This window comes from Acinonyx jubatus, chromosome B4 (genome assembly GCF_027475565.1).
Source record: "Acinonyx jubatus isolate Ajub_Pintada_27869175 chromosome B4, VMU_Ajub_asm_v1.0, whole genome shotgun sequence".
Lineage (NCBI taxonomy): Eukaryota > Metazoa > Chordata > Mammalia > Carnivora > Felidae > Acinonyx > Acinonyx jubatus.
This window is the reverse complement of record NC_069387.1, coordinates 19697776-19709826: the sequence shown is the minus strand read 5'-3', so window position 1 is coordinate 19709826 and position 12051 is coordinate 19697776. Positions and strand designations below refer to the sequence as shown.

The window sequence follows — 12051 nt, the reverse complement described above, 5'->3', positions numbered from 1 at the left end:
ACAGTAGCCAAATTATGCAAAGAGACCAAACGTCCACTGACTAACGAATGGATAAAGAGTATATACTATACATATACAATCGAATACTATTCAGCGATCAAAAAGAATGAAATCTTATCATTTGCAACAACGTGGATGTAACTAGAGTGTATTATGCTAAGTGAAATAAGTCAGAGAAGACAAATATCATATGATATCACTCATATGTGGAATATAAGAAATACAACAAATAAACATAGGGGAAGGAAAGCAAAAATAAAAACTGAGAGGGAGGTAAACCATAAGGATTCTTCATACAAAGAACAAACTGGATTGCTAGAGGGGAGGCGGGTGGGGGGGATGGGCTAAATGGTTGATGGGCATTAAGGAGGGCCCCTGATGGGATGAGCACTGGGGATTATAGGTAAGTGATGGATCACTGGGTTCTACTTCTGAAACCAATACTACACTGTATATTAGAATTTCAATAAATTAATTTTTTTTTAAAGTTTTATGTCACTTTTACTTGCTCTTGTTCCACCCCTCCTCAGATTGACAATGGTCTGGAAGACTGTATCCCGTGTCTCTAGCGTGGAACTCTCATCCCTGGTTCCAGAAGGGATACAGCAAAGCTTGTTCGCAAAGACCTGTGTTTTTTAACAGGCCTAACTGTATGACGGGCAGAGAAAGCACATGAAGGACTGACTCAAGGCATTTGCCTTTGTTTCCCTTAACTTGGCTATTTCTCCAAGTGGTATGAATTTAAGAGATTAATTGTAATCACCATGGTAACGACTTAAAATATATATAAAAAATGAAATAAGAATTAAAATCTGTGGGGTACCTATCTGGCTTAGTTGGTGGAACATGAAATTGTTGATGTGAGGGTGGCAAGTTCGAGGTCCGCCCTGGGTATAGAGATTACTTAAAAATAAAATCTTAAAAAAAAAAATTAAAATCTGTCACAAGGGATAAAGAAAAACATTATACATTGAAAAATAGGTTAAAACACCAAGAGAATATAACATTTATAAACATACATACACCACATATCACAGCTCCAAAATACATCAAACAAAAACAAATTTAATTAAAGCTAAAGACAGACAATTCTTCAGTTGGAAACTTCGCTACCCAAGTTTCAATAATGGACAGAACTCTGAAATTCAATAGGGATATATAGAGAACCAAATAACACTACAGACCACCTATGCCTACTAGACTAAAAACAGCCAAATACACATTCTCCCCAAATACACAGGAACACTCTCCAAGATAGATCATAGGTTAGGCCACAAAACAAGTGTCAATAAATTTTAAAACAACTGAGATCAGATCTTATCCAACCACAATGAAATGAAAACAGAAATTAAAAACAGAAAGCAGGATGTCTGGCTGGCTTAGTCATTAGAGCATTCAACTCTCGATCTCAGGGAGGTTGTGAATTCCAGCCCCACTTTGGGTACAGAGGTTATATAAAAATAAATTCTTAAAAAAAAAAGAAATTAAAAACAGAAGGAAAACTGGAAAATTCACAAGTATGTGGAAATTAAGCAACACTTAAATACCCAATGAGTCAATGAAGAAATCACAACTGGAAAATAAGCAGTAAAACAAAACAAAGGGAAAAAAACCACAACATACCAAATCTCGTGATACATAGAAAGCTGCAATAAGAGATAAATTCATACCTGTAACACCTATGTTGAAAAAGAAGAAAGATGCTCGGGTGAGGTGAGGTGGGGTGAGGTGAGGAGGGGTGGGGTGGTTGAACAAATAAGGGGGTGAAAGCTTAAAATCACAGGCTTTCCTTCTAAAATGATGGAAATGTTCTAAAACTGCCTATGGAAGTTGCACATATCTGTAAATATGCAAAAAAAAACATGAATTGTACACTTCAAATGAAATATATAGTATATAAACTACATCCCAATTAAGCTGCTTTAAAAAATGGAGATCTCAAACCAATTAACTATATATACCTATCTATCTATCTATCTATCTATCTATCTATCTATCTATCTACTTGGAGAAGAAAAAGAGCAAACTAAATCCAAAGCCAAACACAGGAAGGAAGATTAAAGATCACTGTGGAGACAAAAAAGAGAACAGAAAACCAATAAAAGGGGCACCTGGTGGTTCAGTTGGTTAAGCATCCAACTTTGGCTTGGGTCATGATCTCACAGTTTTTGAGTTTGAGCCCCACATCAGGCTCTGTACTGACAGCTTAGAGCCTGGAACTTCCTTCTGATTCTGTTTCTCCCTCTCTCTGCCCCTCCCCCACTTGTGCTGTCTCTCTCTCTCTCATAAAAAAATAAACCTGAAAAAAAAGAAAAACAGAAAAACAACAAGAATCAACAAAACCTAAAAATCTTTGAAAAGATCAACAAAACTGACCAACTTTGAGACTAAAAAAGAAAATACTCAAATTACTAAAATTGGAAACAAAGGTGAGGACATTACCATTGACCTTACAAAACTAAAATTGTAAGAAAATACTATGGGGGCGCCTGCGTGGCTCAGTCAGTTAAGCGTCCGACTTCGGCTCAGGTCACGATCTCATGGTCCATGAGTTCGAGCCCCGTGTCAGGCTCTGTGCTGACAGCTCAGAGCCTGGAGCCTGCTTCGGATTCTGTGTCTCCCTCTCTCTCTCTGCTCCTCCCCCGTTCATGCTCTGTCTCTCTCTGTCTCAAAAATAAACATAAAAAAAAAAAAAGAAAGAAAAAAAAAGAAAATACTATGAACAATTACACACCAACAGATTAGACAACCTACATGAAATGGACAAATTCCTAGAAACACAAAAACTAACAAAACTGAAAGAGAACATCTGAACAGATAAAGAGACTGAATCGATGAGTAAACAAAAATCTCTCAGCAAAGAAAAGTCCTGGATCAAATGCAGTCACAAGTGAATTCTACCAAACATTTAAAGAAGCATTAGGGGCACCTGGGTGGCTGAGTGGATTAAGCATCCAACTTTGGCTCAGGTCATGATCTCATGGTTCATGAGTTCGAGTCCCAAATCGAGCTCCGTGCTGACAGCTGAGAGCCTGAAGCCTGCTTCGGATTCTGTCTCCCTCCCTCTCTGTCCTTCCCCCACTCACATTCTCTCCCTCTCCCTTTCCAAAAATAAACATTTAAATAAATAGATAAGTAAGTAAATAAATACATAAAATAAGATTAAAATAAAATAAAATAAAATAAAAGCAACAAGCAAGCAAGCAAGCAAGCAACATTAACACAGGGGGCACCTGAGTGGCTCAGCTGGTTAAGCATCTGACTCTAGATTTCATCTCAAGACATGATCTCATGGTTCATGAAATCAAGCCCTGCATCCAGCTCTTCTGTGCTAACATCCTGAAGCCTGCTTGGTATTCTCTCTCACCCTCTATCCCTGCCCCTCTTTCTCAAAATAAATAAACATTTTTTTTAAAGAATAAAATAAAGAAGCATTAACACAAATCTCAAACTCTTCCCATTAATAGAAGAGGAAGAACCACTTCCTAATTAATTCATTCTATAAGGTCAGCATGTTATCAAATGCCCCCAGAGCCCGACAAAACATAGGAAAACAAAATTACAGACCAATATCCCTTATGAATATACATGCAAAAAATCTCAGCAAAATACAGTGTATTAGTACCCTAGAGCAGCCATAAAAAATATTACATCAAATTTGGTAGCTTAAGAAAACAGATTTATTCTTTCACAGTTTGGGACATAGAAACCCAAAATCAACAGGCTTCTATCCTAACTTCTGGTGGCTCTGGCAATCCTTGGCATTTCTCAGTTCACAACTAGGTAACTCCAATCTCCACCTTAGTCTTCACATGGCCATGTACTGTGTCTCCTGTGTCTTCTCCAATCATCTTTTACAAGGACATTTATCATTGGATTTAGTGTTCATACTAGGCCAGGATGACCCCATTCAAGATCTTTACCTTAATTATATCCGTAAAGACCCTTATTCCCAAATGTGGTCATATCCTGAGGTTCTGGATGGACAAATCTTTTGGGGGACAAAATTAAATAATTAAAAGAATTATACACCATGATCAAAAGGGATTTATGATAGAAATACAAAGGGTGTACAACATAAGAAAAACAGTCAATGTAATATATACCATTAATTTTTTAAAAAATTTAAAAACCACATCACCATCTCAATACAAAAAAAGCATTTGACAAAATTTGACACCTTTTCACAAGATAAACACTCAACAAAATAAAAAAAAATGGAACTTCCTCAATATGATAAGGAGAATTTTTGAAAAATCTACTGGTAACAACTAACTCAACAATGAAAGACTGATACTTTTCTCCCTAATATCAGGAAGAAGACATGGACACCCACTACCTAGTTCCACTGCTATTCAACATTGTACTAGAAATGCTAGCTAAAGCAATTAGGCAAGAAAAATAAAAAACATAAAAAACATCCCAATTGGAAAAGATAAAGTAAAACTATCAGTATTCACATCATCTTACCTAGAAAAAAGCTTAAAGAACACACAAAAAACATTAGAACAAATTCAGTAAAGCTACAAGGTGTAAGAACCACAAGATATCAGTTTTATTTCTACAATGAACAATCCAAACAGAACATTAAAGAAAAAATCCTTTTGTATCTAAAAGAATAAAATACTTAAACAAAGGATGTGAAAGACTTCCCCACTGAACACTATAGAGCAAGGCTGAAAGAAATTAAAGACATAAATAAATGGAAAGACACCCCATATTCATACAATAAAAAACTTAATACAATTAAGATAACAACTTTACCCAAAGCAATCTACAGATTCAGCACAACCCCTTATCAAAATTCCACAGATCTTTTTTGCAATCCTCAAAAATCACATGGACTAGAACCTGAACAGTCAAAGCAATACTGAAAGATAAAAATAAAATTGAAACATTCACAGTTCCCAATTACAAAACTTATTATCAAAGCTATGGCCTTTCAAAAGTTTGTATTGGCATTACAACAGACATAAAGACCAATGGAATAGTAGAGTCCAGAAATAAATCCATGTATCTACAGCCAACTGATTTTCAACAAGGGTACCAAGACCACTCAATGGGGAAAGAAGAATCTCTCCAACGAATGGTGCTGGGACATCTGGATATCCATATGCAAAAAAAAAAAGTTGGATTTAACTCAAAATGGATCAACAACTAAAAAAGTTCTAAAAAGAGAAGTCTGAGAAAGAAACATAGGTATAAATCTTACTGACCTTGGATAGCAATGGATTCTTAGATATGACACCAAAAGCATGAGCAACAAAGAAAAATTAAATAAACTGATACTAATCAAAGACTACTGTGAATCAAAGGACATAATCAAGAACATGAGAAGACAACATACAGAGTGGGAGAAAAGATTTGCAAATCATGTATCTGATAGGGATCCAGAATACATAAAGAAGTCTTACAGCTCAACAACAAAAAGACAGACAACCCAATTACAAAATAGAAAAGAATATAAATAGGGGTGCATGGGTGGCTCAGTCAGTTAAGCGTCTGACTTCGGCTCAGGTCATGATCTCACGATTTGTGGGCTGAACTCCATGTCAGGCTCTGGGCTGAGAGCTCAGAAATGAAAGCGTGCTTCGAATTCTGTGTCTCTCTCTCTCTCTGCACTTCCCCTGCTCGTACTCTGTCTCTCTCTCAAAAATAAATAAACAATAAAACTAAAAGAGGGGCAGCTGGGTGGCTCAGTCGGTTGAACGTCTGACTTTGGCTTAGGTCATGATCTTGAAGTTCATGAGTTCAAGCCCCATATTGGGCTCATTGCTGTCAGCCTGTCAGTGCAGAGCCTGCTTCAGATCCTGTGTCCCCCTATCTTTACCCCTTCCCCACTTGTACTTTCCCCCAAATAAATATTAAAGGAAGGGGAGGGGAGGGGAGGGGAGGGCAGGGGAGGGAAGGAACAGACTTCTCTCCAAAGAAGATTCACATATGGCCAAAAGGCTCATGAAAAAAATGCTCAACATCACTTATTAGGGAAACAGAAATTAAAACAACGAGGTACCACTTCAAACTCACTAGGATGGCTATAATTTAAAAATTCAGAAAAAAGTTAAGTGGTGGTGAGAATGAAAAGGAATTGGATCTCTCATACTTTGCTTGGAGGACTGTAAAAATGGTGCAGCCACTATGAAGAACAGTTTGGTGGTTCCTCAAAAAGTTAAACACAGAATCACCGTACGACCCATCAATGCCACTCCTAGTATATACTCCTCAAATCTAAAAACACATAAAATAGGTTCTTCTACAACAATGTTCACAGTAGCACTATTCAAAACAGTCAAAAGGTAGAAACAATGCAAACATCCAACATAATGTAATCTCTCTCGTATGCATGTGCACACACACTCTCGCTCTCCTTCTCTCTCTCTCTCTCTCTCTCACACACACACAAATATTCAGCCATAAACAGGACTGAAGTACTAATACAGGCTGCAACAGTGATGACCTTGAAAACATTATGCCGAGAAAGAAGCCAGACTCAAAAGGTCATATGCTGTGTGATTATTATACTTAAGTAAAATATACAGAATAAGTAAACCCATAGAGACAAAAAGCAGACTGATGGTGGCCAGGGGAAGAAGGAAGAATGCACAGTTTCTGCTTATGAAAGTGTATTTTCTTTTAGGGTAATAAAAATGTTTTGGAAATAAGGGCAATTAGGGGCACCCGGGTGGCTCAGTCAGCTGAGCATCCAACTCTTGATTTCAACTCAGGTCATGATCTTGCAGTTTGTGGGATTGAGCCCCGTCTGGCTCTGCACTGATGGTGTGGAGCCCGGCTGGGATTCTCTCTCTCCCTCTCTCTCTCTGCCTCTCCTCCACGCACAAATGCACTCTCTCAAAATAAATCCACTTTTCAAAAAAATGTTTTGGGGGCACCTGGGTGGCTCAGTTGGTTAAGCATCTGACTTCGGCTCGGGTCATGATCTCATGGTTCATGACTTCAAGCCCCATGTTGGGCTCTCTGCTCTCAGCACAGAGCCCACTTTGGACCCTCTGACCCACTCTCTCTCTGCCCCTCCCCTGCTCATGTTCTCTCTCTCTCATCATTCTCTCTCAAAAATAAATAAAACATTAGAAAAATAGTAAAAAAGAAAGTAAGTAAGTTAGTTAGTTTTGGAAATTAACAGGGGTAGCAGTTGACCAATACTGTCAAAGTACTAAATACCACTGAACTGTATATCTTAGGATGGTAAATTTTATTCTATAGGAATTTTACCTCAATTTTAAGAAAAAAGAATAAAAGATCTTGTCCTTCCTTCACAAACTATATTTCAGGATAATGAAATAATTGATAAGAAACAGGTTTTCTTTATAGAAGTAATCCTGCTAGACGGGATGGGGTGGTGGGAATAAAAGAAGTAATCCTAATGCATGATAGAATATCACAATTTATTCAACCTCTATTCAATAAAATAATGGTCTAGATACTGGTCAACAGCTGCTGATACCACAAAAAAGAAAAAAGGAAGTATCATATGCTTCATGAAGAAGTATACAACACCATGAAGTATTTTTAGCTGCCCCCACAATAAACTGAACGAACAAGCCTAACTACTCATGTACAGAAAATACATGGAACAAAGCAACGTGTTCACACACACACCATCTGAGATGCCATCAGCAACATCTACTGTGAGAAACCCTGCAGGGCAAATGTCCCACATTTTCCACAAGTAAACCAACAAGGAAATCAAGGGGGAGGATTACAAAGAGACCTAAGAGATATTTTAAGCAATTGCAACGTAGGCACCTTATAGATCCAGCTTATGGACCTTAGTTGGATACTGACTTATTCAAACATAAAAAGATAACATTTAGGGGTACCAAGTGGCCCAGTGGGTTAAGCGTCAGACTCTTGATTTCGGGTCAGGTCATGATGTCACAGTTCATGAGACCAAGCCCCACACTGGGCTCTGCACTGATAGCACGGAGCCTACTTGGGATCCTGTCTCTCCCTCTCTGCCCCTCCCCTATGCTGGCACGCATGCACATTCTCTCTCTCTCTCAAAACAAATACATAAACAATAAAAAAATTAAAAAAAGATAAAAACAGAAAAAGAAAAACATTTAGGAGATCAGGAAACTTCAACAAAGACTGAACGGTTGATGGCTTTAAGAAATTCTTGTCAATTTTTTATGTGTCATAATATATTGTGTATTTTTTAAATATCCATGCGTGTCAGTGATGCTCACAAAATTCAAAATAATCCTAAGAATGGGGTATGGAAAGGTATAAATGAAACAAGACTGGCCATGACTTGATCACTGTTAAAGGTTGGTCCCTGGGGATTCTCCCTACTTTTTTGTAGGCTCAAAATTTCCCATAATGAAATAGACATATAATTTTTCAATATACCTGTAAACTTTTACCACTTAATACCTCTGCTGTCCATTCCTTCATTTTTACCCTCCTACTACTATCTTCAACCAGTCCCTCATCAATCTCTCTCTTAGACTGCAATAAAGCAGAGTCTCATCTTTGCAAGGTTCAGATTCTAAAGCAAAAAATAAGCATAATCAAAACTATCCTTGGGGCACCTGGGTGGCTCAGTCAGTTAAAGGCCCAACTTCAGCTCAGGTCCTGATCTCGTGGTTTTTGAGTTCGAGCCCTGTGTCAAACTCTGTGCTGACCACTCAGAGCCTGGAGCCTGCTTCAGATTCTGCGTCTCCCTCTCTCTCTGCCCCTCCACCACTTGCACTCTGTCTCTCAAAAATAAATAAACATGAAAAACAATTTTTAAAAAAACTATCCTTGAAAAATCCCTTAAAATTCCAACAGAAAATGCATTACACTGTATATCATTTTGAATATATATAAATATCAAGATTCTGTAAGTTCTTCTCATCTTTCTGTCACATAGTGTCTACCAATGACCCTCAATTCATTTTGAAATTTCTTCAACAATTCAAGTAATAAATAATCCAATTAAAAATGGGCAGAGGACATAGACATTCCTCCAAAGAAGACATCTAGATGACCCACAGACACATGAAAAGATGCTCAACATCACTCATCATCAGAGAAATGCAAATCAAAAGCACAATGAACTATCACCCCACACCTGTCATAATGGCTAAAATAAAAAACACAACAAACAACAAGTGTTGGTGAGGATGTGAGGAAAAAGGAACCCTCGTGCACAACTAGTGAAATGCAAAATTGTGCAGCCACTATGGGAAACAGTATGGAGGTTCCTCAAAAATTAGAAATAAAATTGCCATATGATCCAGCAATCACACTCCTAGGTATCTACCCAAAGAATACAAAAAAAACTCTGGTTTGAAAAGATATATTCACTTCTATGTTTATTGCTGCATTATTTACAATAGCCAAATTATGGAAGCTGCCCAAACGTCCACTGATAGATGAATGGCTAAGATGTGGGAGTGCCTGGCTGGCTCAGTCAGAAGAGCATGCAACTCCTGATCTCAGGGTTGTGAGTTCAAGACTCACGCTGAGTGCAGAGATTGCTGCAAAGAAAATAAACTTAAACTTTAAAAAAGACATAGTATATACATATAATGGACTATTATTCAGCTATTAAAAGGAATGAAAGCTTGTCATTTGCAACAACACAGATGAATCTAGAGTTATAATGCTAAGTGAAAAAAGTCAGAGAAAGACAAATACCGTATTATTTTACTCGTATGTGGAATTTAAGAAATGAACAAACCAAAAAAAAGAGACAAACCAAAAAAAAAAAAAAAAAGTACTCTTAACTATAGAGAACAAACTAATGGTTACCTGAGAGGAGGTGTGGTGGGAGGTGGGGGGGGGGGGGTGGTATGAAATAGGTGAAGGGGAAGAAGAGTTAACACTTATCAGGCTGCCTGGGTGGCTCAGTCAATTAAGCACCTGACTCTTAAGTTTGCCTTGGGTCATGATCACATGAGATCAAGCCTGGGCATGGCACCTGCCTAAGATTCTCTCTCTCTCCCTCTGCCCCTCCCCCACTCAGGCTCTCTCTCAAAAACAAAACAAAACAAAAATGTGTAATACTCTTGATGAGCATGGAGTAATATACAGAATTGTTGAATCACTATCTTTTACTCTTGAAACTAATATAACACTGTATGTTAACTATACTAGAATTAAAAATTTTCTTAATTAAAAAAATAAATGAGAAGTAGCATCACCACCTCTTGCCTGACCCCTCAATAATATATTTCATATCTTTGTCAATGATGGTTGGGAAAGCCTTACAGTCATTCACAGGGAGTCCCATTAACGTTTGCCTAGAGTGTATGCTCACTGGGTAAAATGGCAAACTGAATTACCTCTACAATTTATTTATTTGCCTGTATCTCTCCCCATTCCCCAGGATATATAGTTGATTTCAAGTATGTTAAATGCACTTATAATTCAGCTCCACTATTCTTTTTTATAGCTGGTGTAGTGTCATATCCTTCCAATCTATTCACCACAATGCCATCAGAGAGTGATCCTTCTAAAATAGAAATCTGTTACTCCTCAGCTTCAGTGGCTCCCCACAATCAACAGGATGAAGTCCTTAGGATAGAAAAGAAGGTGGGGAAGGATGGGGGGGGAGAGGGAAGGACAGGAGCAGGGGAGGGGAAGGAATGACAACTTTGTGTGTATTATCGGTTTCACCTCTCAGAAGGCCTGCCATTCAAACCTTAGTCTAATTCCCAATTGTTTCCAATTCTGTATATCTGTGTCTTTATCATTTGCTTCTCCTTCTGCCTGTAATACCCCAACCCCACTTCTCACATACTAACCTATGTTAAGCTAAAGTATTTACTTACCTTTAACAACTGAGAACTACATACAGCAGCTGAGATTGAGAAAATTAAAAGCTGCATTGAGAAACTCCTCATCCTGAATGCCAGAAAAGGAAAACCTAAACTAAAAACTTGTAATATACTTTCCAGCATGAAAAAAAGGGTATTAGATATTAAAGAACAGTTATTATCAATACTGTACCATCAGGTACACTGTGGGGTTTTGTTAACTACTCTAGAAATATAATTAGCATTTCTATAGGAAAATGAATTCCAGGTTCCAAAATAATTTACAAATCAATTTTGGAACATAATTTAGTCAGAATGTTTTAAATACACATCAAATTTAGACTCTAACAAAGATGGCATTTCAAATCAGTGAAGAAAAGATGAACAGTTTAATAAATGGTGATGGGACAAATGGAAGCATTTTAGCATCTAGGAAAAAATAAAGTTGGATCCATACCTCACATTGTATTACCTGGATACATTCCAAATGTATCAAAGATTAAACTGTAAAAAAAAAAGAAACCATAAAAATACTAGAGGAAAATGTGAAAGAATTCCTTTACTAACTCTGGAGTATGGAAAGCCTTTCTAACTAATGGTTCAAAATACAGAAGCCATGAAAGACAAGATTAAAAAATAAACCTAAATAAAAATCAAGAACTTCTGCATGGTAAAAAGCCCCATAAGACTGAACAACTGGGAAAACCTGGTTCAACTCATATCACAAAAGCCTAAGGAATGAGGGGCTCCTATGAAAGCTCCAACAAATCAAAAAGAAAATGATCAACAACCAAAGAGAAAAATCATATTAACAGACCACAAAGAGAAAAATGCAAATTGCTTTTAAAAACGTTAAGATGCTCAGCTTTACTCATAATAAGAGAAATGTAAAATAAATGCTCTGAGATACCAATTTTCACCTACTGGATTATCAAAGGGTATGGAGAACACAAGTTTTTCATTCACTGCTGCTGGAAACAAATTGGCACAACCACTAGGGAGAATAATTTGGGAATATCTACCAAATTAACTGCAAAATCCCTTTCACCCAACAGTTCCACCCCTGGGAATTAATAATCCTACAGACATGAGCGCATATATGCAAAATGACATGTATACAAGTCATGAAAGCAGAAGATCAGAAAGTCTATCAACAGGTGACTGATCACACAAAAAAAGAAAGCTTTAAACTATTAATAGATAAATTTGTTCACTGGAAAAATTAAGATACTTAAAAATTAGAGAAGAAAATATTTGTTAATTCACATTTATTTCTATATGCAAA

The 12051-nt window shown here is 37.2% G+C and overlaps 1 protein-coding gene across 18 annotated transcripts in view; it reads right to left on the bottom strand.

Moving 5' to 3' along the window:
* Positions 1-12051, bottom strand: part of MLLT10 (MLLT10 histone lysine methyltransferase DOT1L cofactor) — a 233864-nt gene that overhangs the window by 180696 nt on the left and 41117 nt on the right. The window contains exon 3 of one of the 18 annotated variants that reach the window (XM_053225377.1): positions 11224-11270. The exons of the other annotated variants lie outside the window; for them this stretch is intronic. The gene's annotated coding sequence lies outside the window, so the exon portion shown is untranslated. The remainder of the gene's footprint in view (positions 1-11223; positions 11271-12051) is intronic. 18 annotated transcript variants of the gene reach the window in all.